Source organism: Triturus cristatus, chromosome 7 (assembly GCF_964204655.1).
Source record: "Triturus cristatus chromosome 7, aTriCri1.1, whole genome shotgun sequence".
In the NCBI taxonomy this organism is placed as follows: Eukaryota; Metazoa; Chordata; class Amphibia; order Caudata; family Salamandridae; genus Triturus; species Triturus cristatus.
In genome coordinates, this window is record NC_140590.1 from 204229089 (window position 1) to 204245925 (window position 16837).

Here is a 16837-nt window from a genome sequence, read left to right on the forward strand (position 1 = left end):
GATGACGTGGGTGGGGGTGTTGACTAGCTGATTCAGTCCCAGGTTGGCGAGGTTGTCCAGTAAGGCGGTGGTGTTGTTGTCGGTGAGGTTCTCCAGGTGAAAGTTGAGGTCTCCTAGGAGGATGTAGTCGGTGGATGAGAGTGCGTGAGGGTTGACGAAGTCTGCGATGTCTTCGCTGAACTTGGTGCGAGGTCCTGGTGGTCTGTACATGAGGGTGCCTCTGAGGGTGGTTTTGGGGTCGCTGTGGATCATGAAGTGGAGGTGTTCGGCGTCGGGGAGTGAGTTGTCGGTGTCGGTCGAGATGTGGATGGAGTTTTTGTGTGCGATGGCGATGCCTCCTCCGATGCGGTTGGTGCGGTCTTTCCGGATGATTTTGTAGCCGTCGGGGATGGCTATGGTGATGTCGGGCGCCGAGGAGGGGTTCATCCAGGTCTCGGTGAGGAAGGCGATGTCCGGGTTTGTAGAGTTGATGAGGTTCCACAGTTCGATGGCGTGCCTGTGGATGGATCGGGAGTTGACCAGGATGCAGTGGAGGTTGTTTCCGGGGGAGTAGTTCTTGGCGGGAGCGGAGTGGGTTCGGAGGCAGGTGAAGCGGCAGTTGCTGCAGGTGAAGGGTCCGTGGGTACGTTTCGGGGTGGCGCAGTAGCAGCCCGGCGTGCGGCCGGGGTTGAGGTTGGCGAGGTTTATGTAACCTTTCAGACAATAAATGAACACTATCAGAGCACAAAGTTCCAGAAGACAGAGCTAAAAGCTAGCTGTCTCTTTCATTGCTTAAAAAGAAGTTTTGTTTATGGTCAGTAAACTGATTTTAATAATGCGAGCTGGCTGAGGAGGCTACATTGTAAAGTCACAACTCAACTGTAATAAGTTATTACAGATGAGTAGTTATGTCATTTTCAAGGAATTCAAGGGAATTGTGATGTAATAAGTAGACTATTGTATGAAAAATTGGGACATGTTTTTATACACTTTTTATAGAGTTCCAGAATTATAATCATAATGGGAAACCAAGGAAGTTTCCAAATTCATGTTGAAGAGCATCCCCTTCGATAAATCAAATGACTTTAGGACCTTTTTTTTGCTTCATGCAAGCTTTATTTATGCTTGCAGACTAACAGTGTCATTAGGCTGTAGCCACAGGTCCAGTGAATCAGTGCAGAAAACTTTATTTCGCCCGTTATGACCATAAACGTATATGTGTCATATAATACATTTCATTCGAAGATAAAATAATTAAAAGGGAATCCTTTCAACTCACAAAGATGCATGTACATCACATGAATATAGCATAACAACAGTCTTCGTTACGACCAGCCCAAACCCAGAAACCTCCTTAAAGTGCATGTGCAATATATATACAATACAGAAAACGATAACAAGTAGCGGTAAGCGTCGTGCAATCCACAAAAGCACGAACCAAAGCCTGCTGGCCCTCCATTATGTTTAATGAAGTGCTTATGCCTAACATATAATCTGATTGCATTAGCATACGCCCAAGCCCATAAAGGCCATAGTGGGAGAGGTGTTGCGCAGCAGCCAGGGTGCCTGACTCCGGGCCACGGGGTTCACGGTTCGATCCCCGGCGGCAGGTTAGCCCAGCACCATGTGACTCTGGGCAATAGCTCACTTAGGGCCTCATGTAGGTGGCATACACTTTACCGATTCTAAAATACCGAATCATACCGATTCGGTATTTAAGAATCGGTAAAGTGTATGTAGGTAAAAATTCGGTAACTGTTACCGAATCGGAGTGAGTCGGTAATTACCGAATCGGTATTTACCGATTCGGTAATGAGGCATACCTTCCCATTGATGGGAAGGTATGCCTCATTACCGAATCGGTAAATACCGATTCGGTAATGGGGGAGCACATGCAAGGGTGGCAGGGTGTCACATTGACACCCTGTTGCACCCCTGATTCGGCCATGTGTGCACATGTGGCACACATACATGCCCTAAGGGCATGTATGTCTGCCACATTGCACACTGCTAAGCGCTATAAAATGCTTTTACACATCCATACTTTATTTACCACCAACTATTAGTTGGTGGTAAATACCGACTCCAAACAACACCCACACACTCCCCCTACATCTCATTTCTGTATTCGGAATTTACCGAATCGGTAAAATTACCGATTCGGTAATTTTACCGATTCGGTAAATTACCGAATACAGAAATGAGCCTCCTACATGTCACAAGCCTAAATACCGGTCGGTAACGGTATAATTACCGAAAATCGGCCGTTACCGACCGGTATTCGGCTACGTACATGAGGCCCTTAATCTTCCCGACTGCCCCCATCGCTGGGAGACCTCTCTGGAGGTAGCTGTGCACTTTACAAATGCTGGTATTTCATATTTCTTTAACCACCATTCAGCTTATTGGTGAGTTTGTACAGTATTCATAAAACCAAATATACATCAGTAATATAATAATGTGAATCCCACAGCCCCCAGTCAGAACTCGCTAGCGATATCAGGGGATCAAAGATAGTGCTTTGGCAGAAGCCCCATAAAGATCTTGGAAAGGAGAGTCCACGTAGCGTAGGGATCTCATCACGGCTGTGCGTAAAGACATGGTTTCCCAACTCCTGCCACATCCTGGCGACATTACCCTCGCTTCACAGTAAAGCCAACAGTTAGGCCTTAGAAGCCAACTAGGTGGTTTCCTGCCATGTCCGTCCAAATATGAGTTGTAACATAGAAGATCCGGATTGTCCAACTAGATATTAAAAAATATCCACATCATATACATTTACTTACAGTAGACTACATGGAAGCCGTTCTCACAGCCAGTGGTGATCATGACATTTTGCCATATATCTTCCCTCCTGGACCTACAGTGGACACTCCTTTTGTACATAGTGATACATTTAATATGCTAAAAAAGAGTGTGATATATAAAGCTTTGAGTACAGAGTAGGTCTTTATTCAGAGGTTAAAATGAGTCAAATGTGAGCCATTACCGTAGGGTAACTGTAACTGCTGCAGCCATGTTTTCTTGCCCAGTACAGACGATGCCTCAAGGAAAACCCTTATCCGACGTTTTACAGCCTCTCTTTCACACTTTGCCTCCAGCCACAGGAAAGAGTTGCCAGGCTGCTCAGTTAAACGAGTCTACATGTTCGTTCTATCTGAGACCTTCATGAAGAAGTCTGTACATTTGTACCTTGTCTTTGCTTTCTGAGCTCAGGCAGCCACTGTTTGCCAGGGGACTCCCTGCTCAACCAGATCTCTGATTCAAAGACAATTCAGTTTTATTTGTTAATAATCCCTTTCAGATCTTGATTGGTGCAGAGTTTCTTTAACACAGGTGGCAGAAGCAGTTGATATTTTAGGACAGTCAAGGCCGCGTTCATGAGCAGAGACGAGTTTAGAGGGCTCGAAACACTGGCGTAGCTAGGGGGTGGTGGGGGGGGGCGTTCCGCCCCAGGCGGCACAATTTTGGGGGTGGCCGCGCGGCACTGGTCGCCCGTTGCGGCCGGGTCGGCCTTTATAATTTATTTGGGTACACTGTGTCCCCAAATAAATTATAACGGCTGCCGGGGCCGCAACCGGTCACCAGTGCCGCGCGCGCGGCCCAGTTTGAAAGTGTGCGCTGAGCGCACTTAGCACTGACCAGCCTCCAGGGCCGTCAATCAATCTTGTAGCGCGCGAGCGCTACCAATGACGGCCCTGGGCGACATTAAAAAAACATGATTTATTTTGGCCAGCCATCCCCTCGCGATGAGAACGACGTAACAGTGATGCGTCACGCGCTTCACACTACGCGCTCTCGCGCTCATTCTGGCCTGAGGGCAGTCAGTGGCAGTGCTGATATCTGGGTAATTTGATGGCTCTGGAGACAGGTCTGGCGGCTAATTGAAAGAAGTTCGAACCAACCTCGCCCCTGCCTGCCATAGAGACCCTGGAGCAAGTCACGAGTGAGGTAAGAGAAGAGTTTTCCAACAGGGCTTTAAGTGGGATGAAAAAACTAGAGGGGGGGGTCTCTCAAAGGGGGGTGGCCGATTTAATTAAGGTCGTGGCTTTAAAACACTTACCCTAAAAATATCTGTTTAGCATAGTGTGCCGCCTGACTTGTATTTTGCTGTTTCTGTCATTGCATCCAGCTATGTGATACAAGAAGTAAGATCATACCTACATCCAGGCCCGGTTCTAGAGGGTGGGCCAGGCCCACCCAAGGATTGCCCTGGCCCACCCTAGGCCATTGTGAACTGGAAAATGAGCGTTTTTCATGATCATCCGAACAGGGCCGGCTTTAGGGCGGTGCGGCCGGTGCCACTGCACCGGGTGCTGGCTTCCTGGGGGCGCTGTGTTTGCAAGTTTATTATGTTTTTGAAGCACCTGCTGCAGCATTTCTTTCCTCTGGCAATTGACAGGCCTCACAAAAATGTCAAGATAACTCGTGTGATTAATTATCTTCCTGGAGAGACATCAGTGTTCTTTATAGTTGAGGTTTTGACCTCTGTGAAGTTAGTGCAGAGGGTTAATATGCCTGCTGCAAAGAACGTGTACCAAGTTGATTTCAGAGTGCATATAATGTGAACACATCAGCAGGTTACTGCTTTTAAAAGAGACATCCTTTTGTTACTTGCAATTTATAACTTAAAGTCCTAATGTTCAACAGTGAGATATTAACTTTCATCACAGAACTGCATACACACTGCAAAGCATACATTAGAACATTGATTAATGTTGCATAAAGGGTTAATTTGACTTGAAATCGATTCTTATTATTAAAGAAAACTCCCAACTATGCTGTTTCTTTTTCGACTCTGAGTTTGTGCTTCTCCACACCAAGCACTCTTAAACTATACTGCCTACCAGTGTGGATGACACGTGACTCCTACACTTTTAGTCCTTTGGCTTATGTAAACATTTCCTATACTCTGATTTAAAACACGTATGATTGATTGTCTCTGTGTAATGTGTGTGTGATGCAAAGTGCTCTGACACCATACAATGGTATGAGTGGCGCTATATAACTAATTCAATGTAACTGAGAGAGTGTGGTTATGGAGACTGTTAAAGGGTGCTAGTGAGAGAATCCGTGGTGGACATTGGGGGGGGGGGGGCACCAACAAACATTGTCGCACAGGGCGCTACCAGCGCTAAAGCCGGCCCTGCACCCGAATGTCTCAGTGTCTTGAAGCCCCATTGTGCCCTGCTGCTCTCTTTTTGAAATGCAAGCGCAGCAACATTGTGCTATTATCATTATATGTAACAAGCCATAGTTGCAGCTTAGTTATCTTATGCAACTAATAACCATTGACAAATCCAATAGTCCTGACTTGTTGTAGGCTAGAATAGTAGTATAGAAGGTTAATATGCCTGCAAAGCACATCATGTAATATGCAGATGACAGATTTTTTTTTAATGTAGCTCGGTAAGGTTACTGCTTTGAACACCGATCCTTTTGTTACTTGCAGTTCATACATAGTAAGCCTTTTAATATAGTACAGTGAGCTATTTAGGATATGTGACTGCTACAACTTTTAACCCTCACTGACTCATGCAACACATCTTGTACACTGATTTACACGCTTGCATGATTTTTTTTCAATCTGTATGTTATGTAAATCGCTCTGACACTGCATAGGGATGTGTAGCATTATAAAAGAAAGTAAAATAGTGCTATTTAAATTGTGTGTAAATACTGGGACCGACCAACACATCTGAGATACTTACAGTTCATGCACTTACATAAAGGGGCCTAACAAAGTCAAAAGCATGCCTCTCTTAAGTACCTGTGAAGAGATAACCAGCTGTGTGCTTTTGTTTCCCTCCATTGTATTTACATTTAAATGTGAAGTTCCAGACCACTCAATCAAAAGGAGGCCTAAAGGCCCCTTAACTTGCCCTTTATCGTTGGTCCAGCTGGAGATAAATATGAAAAAAAAAACCTCGCTGCCTGCACGTTGCTGCTGGGAATGAAAAGCAGACAATGTGCAGGTGCTGCTGAACGTGTCTAGGAGTCTGAAAATGACACATGGACAAGTTCAGCATATTTCTGTGGGGCCAAATCCTTGGCAGGGTGGACGGCGTTCACCCTGTGAAAATAATGGGTGGACGCTGTGCACCCCGGAATTGTGCCCTGGTTGGTGTCTTTCAGTGGCTGCATGGTTGTTTCAGTCCGAGTCCTGGCGATACACAAGTAGAAACTTACCTAGACTTTTACTGGCACATCTACTAATGTAACAGACAGGCTAAAACCCTGAGTAGGAACCAAATGGCTATCTATACATCATCCTGAGCATTAGTTAATGCAAAATTAATTCACACAACCTTTTGGATTTTGGAGTGTATTTTTATCCAAGGCAAGGAGTTAGTCGACCGGTGGCTCTGACAATTTCTTTTGGTCATAGAAGTCAAGGTGTATGAAAGAATGACAAGCTGGGACGTGTGCAAGCCTTGCCGTTCCATACTTGACACATTATTTTCATTTTACTGTTCTTGTAGACTTTTAACACTGTTGGTTACCATGAAAGTAATGTGAAAACAAAATTGCAGAAATATGTAATGTTTCTGGTTTCTTCTGAATATTCAAGAAGTGCCGCAGTGCTGGAGCAGTTTGTCCTGGGCCTTGGATAGAGGTGAACATGCTCCCATGGCCCCTACAGCTGTGTTGAGGATTGTGATGATAATGTGTCGCCCCTCACTGTTTTTTAGCTTTGGGCCCCCGGGCAGGCTGTGCACCATGTGTGTTCTGAGGCTGCTATGAAGGAGAGATGCACTATTAAAAGCTGTTTTTGGGTCCCAGGAGCACACGTTTTTTTTCATTCCCAGGAGTTGGTTGCTAGTGCTTAGAAGTAATGACAGGGGGCGACCCCTGGTTGTTGCCTTTGGGCCACCAGAGTGGGCTTTGTATCTGGTCTGTGTTGGCAAGGTGCAGCTGACTGACCCCTTTGTGCTGCGTTTAGTTCTAAGGGCACACAGTGAGTCATTCCCTGTGAATAATTAATTTGCTGTTTTTGAAAGACAAAGAATCACAGGCTTTGACACTGTTACGTTGGTTTTGGGTCCCCAGACCACATTACGTTTGTGCAGGTCCCCACTGCTTTAATGGGGGGACCATGATGGATGGTCATTTAATGTCAGCTGTAGATGATGGATCCCTGAACAGTGTAATGTATGTGCATGTTTGCATTGTGCTGAGGGGATTACCAGGTAATTGTTTACGCAGCTCTCTGAAGGATGGCACATGCGGTTTTTCTGAGTCCCCAGATGGATCATGCAGTCTGTGTGTTCTCTTTTGTACTGCCAGTCACCGGTCTATTCAACTGTGTAGCCTTGGACCGCGTCATGTATGTGCATGTAATTTGCATGATCGAGGTAACTATTAGCGGCAATACTATGTGTCTCTCGGACCTCTTTCAAGTGCTTGCCGTCCTTTTTCCCCAGCATCCCCCCCCCTCTCCAGGGGCGGCAATCTGAGGGATAGCCCCGGGCGCCACAAGCTCTAGCTACGCCTCTGGCTCGAAAACAAAAATGCCTTCCCTGGTGCAATGTGGCTGGTTTTGTATTAGGTACAAAGTGTCTCCGATCTCTTGTGAGCAGGTGTCGGCTGCGGTGGGGCGGAGTGAAGGGCCAGAGAGAGCCTTTATCGTCACCCCACTGAGCGGATGACGGGTTGAGGTCTGCAAAACAAGGGAAGCAGCAGCGAGAACACTCCCCAATGAGAAACGGCGAAGAAGGGAGTTGGTCACACAGAGCGGCTTTTTTTATTCTCCGAACATTTCACAAAGGAGTCCAAGAGAGTTGGTATAATGTGTTCTTTTCGTATTTAGAAAGGCAGACGTAGCCTGCATTTCTAGGAAGTTCAGGTTCATTCTTCAGCGTGTTAGACGTATTCCATCTCTCTCCAGACTCCTCCTCCTCACTGCATTCCATTCCATCACATTAGACGCTGTCTGGGTTCCCACAGCAAGGGTAGCACAGCGACCTCATTCTATTGCCTCAGTGGAAGGCTCAGCCATTTGATACTGTCTGATGCTACATTCACTCTTTATCAATGAAACTGAGGGGGCAGGGTGAGAAAAATCCGTTTCATTGTCATTGGTAAATGACTTTATTTACTTCCGTTTCTGGATCCCTAGTTTGAGATTGTTTCTACAGTTTTTATCCTCTCCAGTTCCACATCCCCCTTCCTGTCTCTCCTGCCTGACCTTCCTCTCTTTGACTTGCTCTATTTCACATCTCTCTTCTCTAAGTCTCTATTTCACCAATATTCCTCTCTCATCCCACGGGTACCCACATCTGTAAGGGTTCTGCCCTGTCTTCTCTGCGTCTCTTTTATATCTCCCAGTCGAGGGCCTTCACTGATGACAATTCTCTTCATTGCCCCACATTTCCTTTCCTCGTCTCTTCCAGATGGCATCCATCTTTCCGCCAGACCAGCAGTTCTCTGATATTTTCGTTCATCTCCCATTCTCGTCCCCTAGTCAATATTCTCGCTGATGACACCTCTCTCTTACCCTATCTCCACAGAGCTTTGTCGCAACTTCTCAGATCCTGCAAGAGAGTGTCTGCCACTCTCTGACTCTGTCTATCAAACACATTGCCAACCCATGCCCCCCAGTGCACACGCTGAGCTCCCTGGGGTGAATCCCCTCTCTGCACCTCTCGTGAACCCCTGATACTCAGTCGTTCTCATTCCTCTATCAACCTCCCCATCTCTCCTGACCAGCAGCGCTCTCGCTGACCATCTCTAACACCTTTCTAACTCATCTCCCGGGATTGACACAACTTGCAGGGACCTACACGCTTTAATGCACTCTTTTCACACACTGCCTGTTTCTTAGTTCACAAGTTGGCATCATCATGTAAGCTCCTCTCACTCTCTGATGAACCCCTTTCCTTCTCTCTAATTCTCACAACAACCCCTCATATCTCACCAGGCCAACAACACTCTGACAGATCCTCCACTGTGTAATTCTTTGTTGCACCTTTTTCACACATCTCTCCTAGTCCTTCATCTATTTTTATTCTTCATGTTTGCAAACATGCTCTCTCTTTCATATGAAAGAGCTACGTACTAAAGTTTTAAGTGGTTTGTGGGAAAGGTGATGGTGTGACCATGTACTATATGGGATAAAGTACCCCTGCTGTGCATGATAAGGATATTGCAAGTCACCTGCAAGTTCCATAACCTTATAAAGGAACTTGGCCTTCGGCATCGTTCCTCTATATGGTTGTGGAACACTCTCTTGGTCGCACATACCTCTCTTATCTCTCCCACCCCAGAAGCCCGCCTTCTCTCTTCCTTGATATGACTGCCTCTGACCACGTGTTAGAAGCAGTCCAGGCAGATTTCTGACATTCTTGTCAAAGGATCATTGAGATATCAGAGCAAGACGGAAATACCCCCTTGGCGTCTCAGAGGAGCCGAAAATAGAAGTCTGCCCCAGGCGGTGATCCGAGTCTAATCTTCAGCATTAACTTATCCATCCTACATACTGCAGCCATGGAAGCATCATAATGACTGTGCCCACTCCTCCCCCACTCACAGAGAGGCTGCTCTGGTGGGACATAGACCCAGCACGGGAAACAGCCTTTGCAACCAGGTATTTACCACGTTGTACATTCACCACGCATTTTTTACCACACGTTTACAGAGCTTTTACAACATATGCCTTAACCATGCATTTAAGGTAAGTTCGAGGGTGTGGGGGGGGGTTCCCCCCCCCCACAAATACACTGTTTATATACATAAATATATATACAAACAATGTGTGGTAAATGCATACGTTGTAAAAGCATATGCAATCTAAAAAATGTGGGGTGAAAATATGTGGTAAAGGCATGCAGAGTATTTCCCTGCGTTGTTCCGTCATACAATCAACCAGCACATCTATGCGTACAGGTCCCAGCACTTCGCTGGGGCACAGGGCCAATACTTTGTCAGAGCATAGGTTGCCTCCTGGCCCTGTTTTAGTGTCACTTATATCTGGACCTATTAAGGCTCAGATCTCATACTGTCTGACCCCTGTCAATGTACTGGGGCATGTAGTAATATTTCAGTGAAAATGCATTGGCAAAACTAATACACCTGGCCCTGGATAGCTGGTCCAATGGCTGCATTTCAATTAAAAAAATGTATTGGAAGCACATGCCAAAAAAATGAAGAAAAACAGAAAGCATGCCTGGAAACTAAAACTGGTGGGCATATGCTTGCAATGAATATTTTGTACTAAAACAATAACTATTGCATATAAGTGTGATAAAACAGAATAGGTTCTTCTCCAGCAGACAGGTGGACAGGTACAGAAATCCTTTTCAGTTTCGGTGCAGATCACAGGGAAATAAAGTTTATACCATTACAAAGGAAATATTGGCTTTGAATTACTGTAACCTCAAGACATAGTTCAAACACAAAAACATTATTAAACAACATAAAAAAAGGATAGTGAATTAAAAGAAAAAAACATTGCCTAAAAGCTACCTAGTCAGTTCAGAATGTCTTCACTGATCACTTTTATTTGCAGGTTTGTACAGCTATCCTAGTATAAATGGTTATCCTGAAGCAATATGCCAATATACGGTCCACTTATGAGATATCCAACTACTTTCTTGGGGAAATAACGCAGCACAAATCTAAATGGAGGTGGAAGAGTCACCCTTCATACAAATATTTTAAAAACATATTCAGTACAAATTTGGCCTCTAAGGGCTTCCATAGAGGGAAGGATTATATCTCCTTTCGCTGGGGTAGGTTTTTCTGCTCCTCCCATGCTGAAGGAAGGATGCAGGCGGGCTGGGGCCGGGCAAAGCAGCTGCCTGCAACCCTGATAGGAGTGCAGATGGTGCTGGGTCCAGTGATTATCAGGGCCGGAGCTTGACGACAGGATAATTCAGGGCCTGAAAACCTGACACCGGAAAACTTGGAGTTGCTCGGGGCGCCTCATAGTTGGGCCCAAAATAAATTACAAGACCATAGGTTAGCCATGTAGTTTAATTAACCTAGCGATTTGATAAAAAACAAAACCTATATTTAATATATATATATATATATATATATATATATATATATATATATATATATATATATATCCTGTAAAATGATAGGATTTTTTTCTCTTTCAAACCGCTAGGTTAATTAAACTACATGGATAACCTATGGTCTTGTAATATATATATATATATTGAGAACCTACTCATAAGAAACAGAATTAGAAACCCTTACTGATCTCACATTCTCAGTCCAGGAAGAGCTATCCCTCAGATGTCACAGGTTCAGATGCTGTAGTTTCTGCTCACATTTCATATTCAGACTGGATGCATGTCTCATAGGTTATACCAAACTTACCTGCTAAGCCCTTGATAGACTCAATAAAGGATTTATCAATATAGATGATGAAATGATTTCAAGCAATTCATGAGAAACAGCTAAAAGTAGTCAGTGCCCTTGTGCACCAAAGAAATCACATCACCAATATATAATGCCAACTTAGCATGAACTATTATTATTATTCAAATAAAGATTTCAAGTACATTATGAAAATTAAATATTTTTCTTCTGAAACATCAGCTTTCTATTCTCCTAAATATGCACATTTTGGGCCAGATGTATGAAGCGTTTTTCCTGTTCGCAAACCGTTTGCGAATGGGTAAAAGCCTTTTGGGATGTACCATCCCAAAAGGCCATTACAAAATAAGGAATTGTTAAAAAAATCTGAATCCAACCACTCAAGACCAAATCTCACCCACACGTTTAAGCCCAGCAAACACAACTTCCAAAAGCATGTCTCATCGCCCAGACCCAAAGAAGTATCCACTTCCTTGATACCGATCCAGTAATAACCCAAATGTCATCCTTGACTATTTTCACCACAAACTAACCATATCTGCCAATGTTGTAGCTCTTTTCCACGTTAAACAAATGTAAATCAGCACAGGTGGCTGTAAATAGATTGATGAACACAGATCTGGTCAATATGATAAGACTACTGGAAACTGGAATGGCAGTGGAGAAAGGGTTAGGTGGTAGTGGGCCTAGAATATGGTATTCATGCATGTGGCATCTACACAAAAAGTACCACAGAGCATTGTAGGAGGCAGAGAAGGCAGATTTTCCAAACTAATTCAATCAGGCCGAAATCACTGGAGGCAGTTATTTTAATATATTCAAGGAATTTACAGGTGCCTATGTGTTAACCCCTTCAGTGCCCGCTCCTTTCCCCGCCCTGTGCCGGCCGTTGTATTAGCGGGCGGGGTTTATGACGAGCTGGTCTCGTCATGGGCACAGCGCAACCGCGGCCCATGACGAGACCAGCTCGTCACGGGCATTGAAGAGGTTAAAAAACATCATAGGTCGCCAATGTAAAATTGTAATTTTCTTTTTTTTTGGAATATAATTCAGAAGATCTGAAACACTGAATCGGTATTTGGTCACAAACCCAAGTTGCGATTCAATGTGTTACAGAATTGCAATTTGATGTTTGTACATATGAAAATGTATTTTTAAACTGATAAGAACAGATACTACACTTGATCTTAGCCAAAAGGCCGAGAAGCGATTGAAAATGCATTTTTGTGATGGCGTTTGGGACCATAAAAAAGCTATGTCAATCTTGCCCTAAGTACCTCACTCCAACAAGGTCTGTGCCCATCACACTGACCTATTCTCAGACCTACCCTTCATTAACAAAAGGTTGGAGGGTTAGGGAACATGTAAATTTCAAGAATTTGTAGACTCAAACAATATTTCACATAATACGCAATCAGAGTTGAGACCGGAAAGAACATTCAGTTTCAAATGTAATCCGATGACATACAAGTACGCATCCGCTGGGCACCCACAAAGGTTGTGACAAAGTGCCTAGATACCCTTACGGGTAATTATTGTGCTTTATAAATTCTGTTTGATTGACGACCTAAAAAGCACGGACTGTCTGAAGCAGGTATAGTGTGGCTGAAAAAGAGTTATCTTTGCCTCAATCAGGGAAATCCTGAAATCCTCAGAAATGAAGAAACTCTAGTTTACAGTTTACCATTCAACAGGCTGGAGAAACTAGGAACCCTTCAAGTCGTGCATAGGTCCTGAAAAACCTTGGATTGTGGTTCAGTGCTAAATTATCCTTTTGCCACCAAATCATAGAAGTGGACAAAATACAAATTTCCACCTCCTATAACTGATGGAACCTCTCACTGCTTCAATTACCCCACCTCATTAAACTTAGTAGGGCTTATATGATGCTGAGATCTGATTACTGCAACACAGTCTATGCCAGGGGGCCAAAGGAAGAGAGTGCCGAATTACAGCAACTTCAAAACCAGGTGGACAATCTCTTTTTCAATCTAAAGAACTCGACTAATATAACCATCTACTGTCTACTGGTGGTACAAAGAATGACGTTAAAAGGTCTCTGCTCCACTTTCAATGGCCAGGAGGGCTTCTTTCCTGAACTACACACAAAATGAACGCTGATAAGTTGGCAAGTCGCGTAGAGATAGGTGGCTCAGGGTGCTGGTCGCTCACTCTGGAATGGCTGCTCATAGACCACTGAAGCTAAAAAGTGTTGACTTCATTCTGGACAAACCAAAACTAAACCTCTTCAAAGAGGCTTCCGCTTGAAATGTGGATTTCCACACGAGATCCTGATGTTGTTAGAAATGACTTCATCTGTCCTGAAAGCATCTGATCTACTGAGGAACATGTCACCTTCTGTGTCATGACCACAATGAAATGGGTTCATGTTACAAGTAAGTACTATTGAAAGCAAATAAATAAATAACCATTATGCCTGGGAAAGGCCTCTTTTAAACCACCAATGGCCACAAACAACTGGGCTGATACTGGGTGGAGGTTACAGTTATGTAAATGATAACCACCAATATGTCTGGGTGGCCACCTTAATTCCAAGGACGCACACAATATCCAGAGGGTGCTCACAATATGCCAGGACCACCATAGTATCAAGGAGTTCCATAGCATGCCAATTGTTCTGACAATATCCTAAAATCACTATTATGGCAAGTAGGGTTACAATATACCAAGATTGTCACCGTACCCAGCCGGTCCAAGCACCGTCAGCCATTTAACTCAGATTCCCACCTCCTTCCATCATTTGCTTAACCGTTCCATGGGTCAGCCAAAGAAAGAAAACGTCCGTGTGGGTTTGGAGGCTGGGTTTCCATCAAAGACCAGGAAAATATTAACACACACACCTTTTCATTTCCGTGGACCCCCACTTAATCATTACTGGAACCTGGGGACCCCCACTGAATCTTCCTTTGGAATCCGGGGACCCCTAATAAGTCAATACTGGTAGCCGGGGCCCCCCAGCCTAAGCATTTTTGATGATTTGAAATACAAAACACTAAAAATACAGAAACAAGCAATAATTGAAAAAAATACACAAATTATGAAATATTCACAAACAAATATATAAAATAAAGAAATATAAATGCGAAGGTTGGAGCTTTTCTAAATTCAATTGAGGTCCCTCATCAGCCATACTATATTCTGTTTGAAGCCCTTGCATAGCTCCCAAAAATCAATCTGAAGATTATAAGATACTAGCTGCCTCCAAATTCAAATTCCTAGACATTTACAGTTCGTCTTAAATGTTTCATGTTTACATTTTGCTCCTTTATTTATATTTACTTTATTACTCGGTTAATACTATGTAATATTCTGAGCAGTGGTCCCCGGACCATAGGTTAAGAACCACTGACTGCTAACGATCTTATAGACATTTCAGTGGTCCGGCTGCTGTAGCCAGAGTGAGTGACAGCTACACTCAGTGACAACATTAAAGTCGAGAACGGCTGGTGGCCCGTTGCCACTTTTCATGAAGTTAAAATTAAGCGCACACATCCCGTTACTGGAAGCCTTCCTTCCAGAGATATATGTCAGCCGTAAGCCCTTCACAGGAACACAACCGTACGCGGAATCCTGCCTTGGAAAGAAAGTGTAACAACTTTAAGTGGGGAGTGAAGGAGGCGTGATAACGGGAGCGCGCTGCTTCCGGTCTATCAAACACTCCCACCCTGTCTTTTCTTGACTCCCCCCTCCCTTCTGACTCCCCCCCTCCCCTCCTGATAAAGTCCTCGCGAGCATCCCAGGGCCAGCAGCTCGGAGAGCCTTTCATTTGCCCACGCACTTCCGCCTTACCGGTTATTTTTAGTGAGGACATTTTACACGCAGAGTTTTATAATAGGGCACTCTGACAAGTCTAGACCGATAAAAAAAGAACACAACATACACAAAGAACAAGTCTTCATTGTTAAACCATCGCTGCTCTATACAGAGAGGGAAATATCAGAAAGATGACAGTACATAAAGAGACTCACTCTGTAAAACACTCATTCCATCTTATGAGAGAACTGATTGATAAGAGGAATTCCAGAAAAGGGGGCGTGAGACAGAGAAGACTGGAAGAGCTAGGTAAGTGCAACACGGGAGGGGCTTGGGAGGGTGAGGGAGGGGTGGGAACACCATCCAGTACACCTTACCTTACAATTAACACAATTCTGCTACAGATTCTATTATCATTGCCCACCGTATTTTCAGTTTTCTTTGACAGGTCTCACTGAACCATTAGATCCTTCAGTCATACCTCAACTGCGGGCTCTTGGTCATTGTCTGTGTGTTATGCTATATCACATATATTTGTACAGTGCACTCAGAAGGGTATCCGGCACGGAAACAGGAGCTGTATGGGCCGAGCCAGGGTCGGGGCTCGGTGAAGAGCCAGGTCTGCAGTTTCTTGGTGATTGCACGGACTGAGGCGGAGGCTCCGATGTGCCGGTCGTTCCAACCTTTAGGAGTGAGGTACACGAAGGCTCAGCGGCTGGATCTGGTTCTGCGTATGTGGGTGGGGTATGTGTGCGAGTAGGAGTCCGGATGGGGGATGGGGGATGTATGATGATACAACGCGATCATTTAGCTCGCGGTACATTACATCACTGTTTATACAACGCAAGTCGTTACAGCGACTTGCACTGGAGGGCGCTGGACTTAGGAATAGTGTGATTTACTATTCCAACTCCAGCCTACGTAACAGTAGAAAAGGTCTTGGAATAGTAAATCACACTGTTCCTTAGTCTAGAGCGCCATTCAGCGCAAGTCGTTGTAACGACTTGCGTTGTAAAAACAGCGATGCAAATGTATTGCGGTGTTTTGACAGCGTTGTAACAGTCGTTTTCCCCGGGGGGTGGAGTTGTCTGGAAGGTTTGTGTGCCAGTTTATACTGTTGTTGAGGTATGTGGGGCCAGTGTTTTGCAAGACTTTGTATGTGTCCATGAGGAGTTTGAAGAGTGTTTGCTTGTGGTTTGGGATCCAGTGGAGATCTTTGAGGTGTGGAGTGATGTGAGTGTGGCTTATGAGCTTGAGCGTGATCGAGATGGCCTAGACAGGAGGTGTGATCTAACAGCCAGAGCTGCTAACTATGGAACAGGTGAACCTGGTTCAAGTTCCGGCATCGGTTCAACATCTTTTGATTCTGGGCAAATCACCTAATGTCCCTCTGCTTAGAATTATTTTTAAAAACGTGACCATGTGTAATATAATCTGGTGCTCATATAAAGTGCGCTGATGCCTTTGGGTCTAGTTTGAGCTACATAAAAATAAAAAAATAAACTAAATATCCCCACTTCAGGAGACATGTATCCAGGTTCAGGGCTTTAGCCCCGGTAGTCAAATATTTCCCCTTTACCATTGAAAAAACGCCAGTGCCTACAGATGACTGCAGTGTTTGAACTATTCACCAAACGCCCAATGTATACCCTTCCAGGCCATCGTTTTACAAAGACATCTCACACCCCATCTTCCTATTGTCGCTGCAGTACCCTAATATATTTCCTTTTTGGCTCATATTAAGGTAGGATTAATC

At 44.5% G+C, this 16837-nt stretch overlaps 1 protein-coding gene and 1 pseudogene across 1 annotated transcript in view; both read right to left on the reverse strand.

The window, feature by feature from the left end:
• The window catches only part of GRAMD1A (GRAM domain containing 1A), a 676680-nt gene that overhangs the window by 637822 nt on the left and 22021 nt on the right, over positions 1-16837 (reverse strand). The gene's annotated exons all lie outside the window — the stretch shown is intronic.
• LOC146809224 (U2 spliceosomal RNA) lies at positions 12345-12518 on the reverse strand (annotated as a pseudogene).